Source organism: Alligator sinensis, unplaced genomic scaffold (assembly GCF_000455745.1).
Source record: "Alligator sinensis unplaced genomic scaffold, ASM45574v1 scaffold840_1, whole genome shotgun sequence".
Lineage (NCBI taxonomy): Eukaryota > Metazoa > Chordata > Crocodylia > Alligatoridae > Alligator > Alligator sinensis.
Window position 1 is genome coordinate 567,257 of NW_005842643.1, and position 8,229 is coordinate 575,485.

At 44.5% G+C, this 8,229-nt stretch overlaps 1 protein-coding gene across 6 annotated transcripts in view; it reads left to right on the forward strand.

The window, feature by feature from the left end:
* Positions 1-8,229, forward strand: part of TMPRSS2 (transmembrane serine protease 2) — a 32,507-nt gene continuing 24,278 nt past the window's right edge. For 4 of the 6 annotated variants that reach the window (XM_006033587.3, XM_025215420.1, XM_025215421.1 and 1 more), the window contains exon 1: positions 1-42. The gene's annotated coding sequence lies outside the window, so the exon portion shown is untranslated. The other 2 variants (XM_025215419.1, XM_025215418.1) reach the window with 2 other exon arrangements.

Sequence of the window (8,229 nt, forward strand, 5' to 3'; positions counted from 1 at the left end):
CAGAGAGCGCGCTGCCGCCCGCCCGCCGAGCCGCCAGCCCAGGTGAGCGACGGCGCCCGGGAGGGGACGCGGGGGAAGCGCGGGTCTCGGGCCCCGGGAGGAGAGGCGAGACGTGTGGGCCGGGCTGGGGAGAGCGCACTTGGCTTCTGGTGTGAGGCAAAGCCTCTTCGGGCAGGCGGGATGTAACTTCTAGCAGACCGACCAGCGGAGCAGCTGGTGGAAAGGGCTTGGCAAGCTCTTGGGGCGCAGTCGCTATTCTTCAGGCAGCGGGGGGCTCTCCTGCTCTGAGATCTCCAGGGTGTTCAGGCATGGAGACCCGCCTTCCCAGACCTTGAGGGGAGCACTGAACTGCCGGAAGCCCCTTCCTAGTCCTTGGAGAAGGGGCAGGAGCTGCTACTGACTTGGCCCTGCCAGTCCCTCTGGTCCCAGTGCCATAGTAGGGCGGGAAGGGCAAATGGGGTGACCACCCCGGGCACCAAAGCAAAGGGGCTGCCCAGCAAGGGCAGGGCACGGGATGGAGCTGCAAGTGGCTTGTTTGGGGAGGTGCGGGGATGGGGAAAGGGCAGCCCCCGCCGCTGTGTGCACTCCCAGGCAAGCATGGCGTGTGCCCCCCCCCACGTGCGTGGGGCGAGGGCAGGGTGTCACTGCAGGCTTTGGCCCTGGTGCCAAACTTTGTCTGGTCCTGTGTTTCTCTGACTGCCTTGGGTGAAGGGTCTGACACTCAGGCGGGAGCTGGTGTTCCTCTGGTCCAGTCTCTTGCCTGGCACAGAGGCAGAGTGAGTGCTGCCGAGGGGTGTAGGGAGAGCACACCCAGGCTTGTCCACTCTCAGCTCCTCTCCCAGTGCAAGCCAAGCCGTCAGGCATGCCTTGGAAGACTGGTAGGTGCATTGGAAGACAGTAATAGGTGCTAGAGATAGCTGGCGCATCTTATTTATACGGCCTCCTTGGGGGAAGTGGTGTCCGAAAGGCAGAAGAGAAGCTGTGGTCAATTCATGTGGAGGCACGAGTGATCCTTGCTCCTGATCTGTAGTCTTACTGGTTTCAGTGGGGTTGTTTCTAAAAAGGAGAGATTTACAAGTGTGGAATGTGGCCTAAATTGCTGTAATTTAGGTTCCTTACCCTTTGTGGCCCTGCACCCAGCCTAGTTCAGCGATTCTCAACCATGGTGTGGCATCACCCTGAGGTGCCTTGAGATCCTTTCAAGGGTGTCATGGGGTACAACACAGGGTGAGCACTGTCAGATGTTCATACTTGATTCACAAGATGGATCCAGAGATTTCAAATAGGAACCTATATTGTTAAAACAGGGGCAGGCAATTATTTTGGGCAGAGGGCCGCTTACTGAATTTCGGCAAGCCATCGGGGGCCACATGACAGGCAGCCCAGGGCATATTAATATTAATTTTCTAAATTTTTTAGGGGCCTCGCGGGCTGGATAGGATGGGCTGGCGGGCCGCATTTTGCCCACCCTGTATTAAAGCATTCAGGATTGTCGTGGGCTTTCAGAGTTCTTTGGAACAGAAGAATTGCTCTGCTAGTTTTTGCTTGGTTTTTTGACTACAGAAACATATAAGCTGGCACTTTTCTAGGGTGTCCTGAGTCTAAAAAGGTTAAGAATCACACCAGAGTTAGTCTCTTAGGTACCACAGTGGTGGAAAACACGCAGTGTTTTCATGCTTGTGTGGGTCATTTCTTTGCTGTCCCCTTCTCCTCCCCGTAATGTCAGAAGAATGAGGAAAACTTGGCATATGTTCTGGAATAATAAGAGTACTTTGAGATACCCGTGTTAAAAGTACTCAGTGCTCTTCAAACACTCGGCTGAGCCTCCAAATACTTTTGGAGGTAAAACATTATCCACATTTTACAGTTATGGGCGAGGAGACCAAGACGGAGATTAAGCGATTTGCCTTGGGCCACACAGAACTGGCTGTGCTGGGAGTAGGTCTGAATTCTTTATTAGTCCTGTACTCACAGTTTCATATTCGCATAGCGACTGTTCTATGGACTATTAATAAAGGCTAAATTTCAGAGTACAGGTGTCATGCTTCTTTGGTGAAATTCGTATAAGCTACCTGTTCCCAATCTATCCAAATACGGGATGAAAATGGATCCAGGGGAGTAAAATTTACTCCACTGAAGTGGATGACAAGACTGCTGCTGATGTCGCTAACAGTACTAATTCCTAGCTCTTGCATGGGACCGGGACCAGGACCAGGTTTCCTTAGTGTACTTAAGTGATATAAGCACATTTTTTCCAGATCCCGTTGTTTAAAAGGTCCAAAATTATAAGCATTTAATAAATGCATGTTGAATTGTCCTTAACACTGTACAAAGCACCAAATGAAACAGTTTCTCCTCTGATTAGTTTTTATTCTAAAACAGAAACCTAGAGAAAATGTGACATGCTAGGGAAAACCAGAGGAAGGAAATGTGTTGAATTTTGATTTCTAAGTAGTTAGCTTGTCCCAAGAGAACTTTATGGTATTTGTTAGGAAGTAGAAGAAAGAAATAGGGAGCTCTTAGCCTCCCAACGAACAGGTGTGATCTTGGGACATATATTCATAGGTATTCAAATTATGGTTGGACTGTACAAAAGCTGAGAAATTCAAATCGTTTGCTTTTTTTTTTTTAATTAGGCAAAAAAACCACAGGCAGAGACATTTAACCTTTAATTGGCTACTTTTTCCTTCATCTTCAACCTTCCTTTCTGTCAGTATACTTTGTAAAAGAACCAGTGGAACCAGGAAATAAAACAACATTAAATCCTATTTAAAAGATATTGGCTATAATAGTATTTTGAGGGGGACAGCTGTTCGGCCAGATGATCTGCATGGGTAGATCCTAACTCCAATGCACAGTCCTGCTTAAGGCAATGGGATATGGGTGCACGTAGTTGGCAATAAAGCACGGTTTGGATCCCATGTCTCTGTAGTACTAGCTTACATAGAGCAGAACCAGAGCGTATGTTGTTTAGGCTCAGTTTGTTTTTTTTCCCTAAAAATATAACTTCGCAAATTTCAGTTACCTGTAATCTATTTTTTTGCAACTTAAATCTGTCTAACAAATAAACTTGTCCTTTGTTTTTCTTGCCCTTTTCTTCTCAACTTCTGGATCTTTCCTGTGTGATCATTATTTGAAATCACATTGCATGACTGAGCTATGCTATTTAAGTTTCAGGGTATTGTTTCTGTTTTGTGGCATTACGAATACTCTTCTTTTTAATTTTTTTTTCTGTTTAAATAAAAGTTGTTGCTACTGTCACAGTTCTTCAGTTCTTGAAGCAGAACAGTTCTGGTATGGATAGGGTTAAGAGACTCTTGGCCTTTTAATCTGGGCAGCATTGCTGTACTATGACCCAATAATATACACATACAGTATTAACAGAAACACTTCCTTTACTGCTTCTTTTAAGCATCATGATAAATTGTAGCTCAGCAGCTTGATGCACTGGAAAAAGTAGACCCTGTCAGAGCAGTGTTGCCATGATACTGAGGCACTGTGTCCATGCCAATAGGGCCTCTCTGATGGCAAAGAATCTCTAAGGTGAAATATGCCTAGTTATCTGAGGAACTGAGCCATGACCCATGCCACAGAGGAAAGTAAGTGACCCCAAGCTTCCCTTCCCACACACATGCAGCAAATGGTCCTGCCATTTTGAGCTGAGCAATCTTTCCTGACCCTAAAGTGAGTGATGGGTTTAACCCTGAGCACATGAACATAATTCCTGTATCTTGATTGAATTCATCCTTTTACAGAAGACTAGTTTGTGGCTGATGTACCAGGAAAATGTCCAATTTGGGGGTTTTAAGTGGGCCATATCTTAGATGCAGATCTTGTGTTGACCCTTTGCACAGAGATGTGTTCAACTCTATGGGCTAAGCTGTCTGAATGTGTCTAGGCCAGTGGTTCTCAACCTCATTAGACTTGAGATGCTCTTTGGAAAATCTCAGCTCCTACCTTTCTCCTGTTTTCTGACTATGAAAAAGTAGTAGAGAAGTGATTCTTACCTAGGGTTGCATGCAGCACCCTGGGGTGCCTAGAGATCCTTCTAGGGGTGCCAATGGGATGCCCCTGTTAGATGTATAAACTTGATTTACAAGATAAACCTGGAGATTTCAAATAGGAATACACAGTGTCAAAAGTATTTTGCCCTGTTGTGGTTTCTCCTGCAACAAGAATTGTGCTGTTGTTTTTTCTGTAGTCAAAAAAACAAAAGAGTGAAAACTAAGAGCTTTCATTTTCTGAGGGGTTCCTTGAGTCTGAAAGGGTCCAGAATAGTTGTACTAGAGCAAATAACTTAGAAAGACCACAACAGGTCACAGTGCTTTTGATGCTGTGGATTCTTGTGAGAAATCTCTGAATTTACCTTGTGAACTACGTAAGGGTTGGCAGACCTAACAGTGCTAACATTAAACACCCCCCTCCCCACAGTGTCACCCTTGAAAGGAAGTCTCAGCACCCTGTTGAGAAGGTCTCTGTGCCTAGATTAAAAGGACTGATATTACCTCTGGAAAGAAAACCTCTTGAGATTGGATTATTTTATTAATTCTTTTCCTTTAAAATAATGGAAAATAGAATATTTCAACACATTCATTACACTGTAATTGATATTTTCATATTTGACCAATGGAAATGTTACAGAGTACTGCTTGTTCAGCAGTAATCTTGTGCTTGCTTTTTATATCTTGTTGAGGCAGTAAAGACTGAAGGACTGGGCAATGTGTGAGAAGACCATGCATAAACCTCTAGAACAGCGGTTCCCAAACTCTGACAGATTGCGCACCAGCAATTTAAAATGATTCAACTTTAAGTACCACCACAGTAAATTTTTGTCTCATAAAGTCATTTTAATAAATCTGTTAACGTGTACCACTGACAGGTTGTCTGAGTACCACTGGTGGTACGTGTACCACAGATTGGGAACTGCTGCTCTAGACAAGGTCTTTCCTTCTCTGCTCAAATCCTTCAGTAGCTTTGGTGGTTTGAAAATTTGTAGGGGGTCCATTACATTACAATAACTGTTTTAAAAGGTAGTTTCTTTGGTGGTATCATTAAGCAGAGAGCTGTAACACCTTTTGTTTTAAAGGCAAATCTCTGCACTGGAGTTGTTCTACTGCTTGCTTGGTGAACTCGGGCAAGCTAGTACATCTCTATGTACCAATGGCCTGTTCGTAGAAATAGGTTTATAGTCTTTGTCTTGTCTTTCTTGACTGTAAACTCTTTGGGGCAGGCACATTTTTTCCTTACCTGCTCATTGAATGTCTAGCAGAAGAGTTCTGATTTTTTTTCACTGGGTCTTGGGAGACTGCAAAGCAGACAAAATTGTTTTGATTTATTTCAGTTTACCTTGTTCTTTCTTGGGAACCTTTGAGTCTTTATTACTGTAATGTAATACATATTTTCTCTCATATCACGCATCCCTTTCCCCCCCAAAAATCAGCCCCCCAAAATTGGGGTGTATGTCTTGCATGTGGAAGTTGATTTTTCTGTCCAGAATTATAGCACCCAGCTTTGATGCTTGCTCTAAAACCAATTGCCTGGCAATGGCATTTTTTTTTTAAGCACCTGATGGAGTCAGTTTACTTAATAGCTCATTGTTCTTCACTCCACAGGTGCTAAGGAGCGCTTCTCCTGTCTAATGTTTTCAGTGTTCGACTAATCAAGCTAACCTTGCTTCTGGCAATATTGTCGTGTGCTAAAATTGCTCCTCCTGGTCTCTCTCTTCCTATTTTGGTCTTGAAGTCTCGTTAGTTCTGTCCCTGCTCTAAGCAGCTATAATTGGGGAAATACTGTCTCTTCATTCTGCCTTTGGAAGGTCTCTCTTATTTTGGGGGTGGGGGTGATATGCAAGAAAATACAGTCTTTTGTAGGTTTTATTTGGATGTGGTTGTGTGTCAGGACTGTGACCTTGCTCCTTTTTATGGACGTGCTTATTAATTTGCATCATGTGTTATGTATTCTTCCTTGTCTTTTCTCCTTCCTTGTTGGCTCTTGCATAGCTAGCCTGATTTTTCTATTGCTGATTCATATCTTGGAGACTGAGCAAATAAGATTAAAGTTTCGAGAAATGAGGCATAAAATATGATAGCAAGTTGTTACCCAAATGCAGGAAGTATGTTTTTGTTTGACTCTCTCGTCTTATGACTGAAGTGAACGATGTTGCTTATATTAAGATTTGTGAAGGTAATTATAGAACAGCAGTGCTTTTTTTAGCACCTGTTGTGTTGCTTGCAAGTCTAGAGCTGTCTTTCTCTCTTCCTTCTTTATAAAGTTTGAGGAAACTAATATGAATAAAATTTTGCTTCTTTAAAGAACGGTACGACTATAAAGTAATACGTAAAGCAGGGGTTGGCAATATTTGCAGGTGTTGTTGGCACTCTGCCCAAAACCTTGACTTGTAGGATGTTGGCATGCCAAGGGCGGATGGCAAAGGAGCTGTGAGGGGCCTGATTCTTGTTGTGGCAGTGCAGCCCTGACTCCTTCCCCACCATCCATGCCAAGATGCATGTGCCAAGCAAAATGTTCCAGGGGTTGCCTACCCCGACTTAAACTTCCTGTGTGGACTTAAGTATTGCTGCCATTTTGGGGGGTTGGGGTGGCAAGGAACTAACACAGAAACAGATTACTCAAAGCCAGACAGAAGGTTCTCAACAGAGCAGGAATTAAAACAGGAATTTTTGGCTTTCAGTTCTGTGCTTTGTCCTCTAGCAGGTCTGCTTGTTTAGTAATGCAGAACAATTCAACAAGGCCAGAATGCAATTCAACAAGGAGAAATGCAAAGTGCTGCACCTAGGGAGGAAAAATGTCCAGCATACCTACTGCCTAGGAAATGACCTGCTTGGTGGCACGGAAGCGGAAAGGGATCTTGGAGTCCTAGTGGACTCCAAGATGAACATGAGTTGGCAGTGTGACGAAGTCATCAGAAAAGCTAATGGCACTTTATCGTGCATCAGCAGATGCATGACGAACAGAACCAAGGAGGTGATACTTCCCCTCTATCGGACGCTGGTCAGACCGCAGTTGGAATAGTGCATGCAGTTTTGGGCGCCGCACTTCAAGAGGGATGTGGATAACCTGGAGAGGGTCCAGAGAAGGGCCACTCGTATGGTTAAGGGCTTGCAGGCCAAGCCCTATGAGGAGAGACTAGGGCACCTGGACCTCTTCAGCCTCTGCAAGAGAAGGTTGAGAGGCGACCTTGTGGCTGCCTATAAGTTCATCACGGGGGCACAGAAGGGAATTGGTGAGGCTTTACTCACGAAGGCGCCCCCGGGGGTTACAAGAAATAATGGCCACAAGCTAGCAGAGAGCAGACCTGCCTATGCAGGGGGTCGGACTCGATGATCTATTGAGGTCCCTTCCGACCCTAGCATCTATGAATCTATGAACAATTGCAGCTATGCCGAGGAGATATTTAAGGACATCATGTTGCAAGAGGTCTGTCTTAGACCATGCAATGTGCTTTCAAATACAGCACAATAACTAAATATTTAACAGTGATGGTCTAGGAAAAATGCAAGTAGCAAGGATTAAAAAAAAAATTTTTTTTTGCCTAACCAAGTTTAGGTCAATCTAAATGCCCAGTCGTGCAGATGTTCACAGGGCTTAAATCACCCCAAAAATGGTGTGCCCCCGTGTAAGTTAGTTCACCTCGGGGTGAACTAACTTTAGGTGGGGAAGGGTTAACCTAATCTATGAAGGGTTAACTCAACCTACCAAAATTCAGCACAGCCTTAGGGCTGGGGAAGTCCAGCTACTTGCTTCAGTCCCAGGGCTGTGCTGTTTTTGCCGTTTCTTTTTTTTTCCTTCCTCCCCACACATACACCCCCCCCCAGCTATTTTTAACCCCAACCCCTTCCAAGTTACTTACCTCTGACTGCCCACACCACTCCTAGCAGCAGCAAGTGCCTGCATGTGTCACTCCCAGGTTATGTTTAGGCAGCTTAAACCTAAACTGGGTGCAGTGAACATTTGTTGGCACCCAAAGAGACCCACTAGAGTTGGGAGGGATACAGACAAGTTTTCCAGTACTGAGTACCCTTCCTCCAGTTTTGGTACTGAAAAGCTTGTCTATAGCCCTCCCAACTATACAATTGGTCCTATAAAAATAATCACCCATAAAAAACCTGTCTTTTAAACTGTATATATTTTTTTAAATATAAGGAATCTGATAAATTTAAAAGCAGTGACAATAGAATTGAATTCAAAATTTACATTGAAACACTGTAGGGA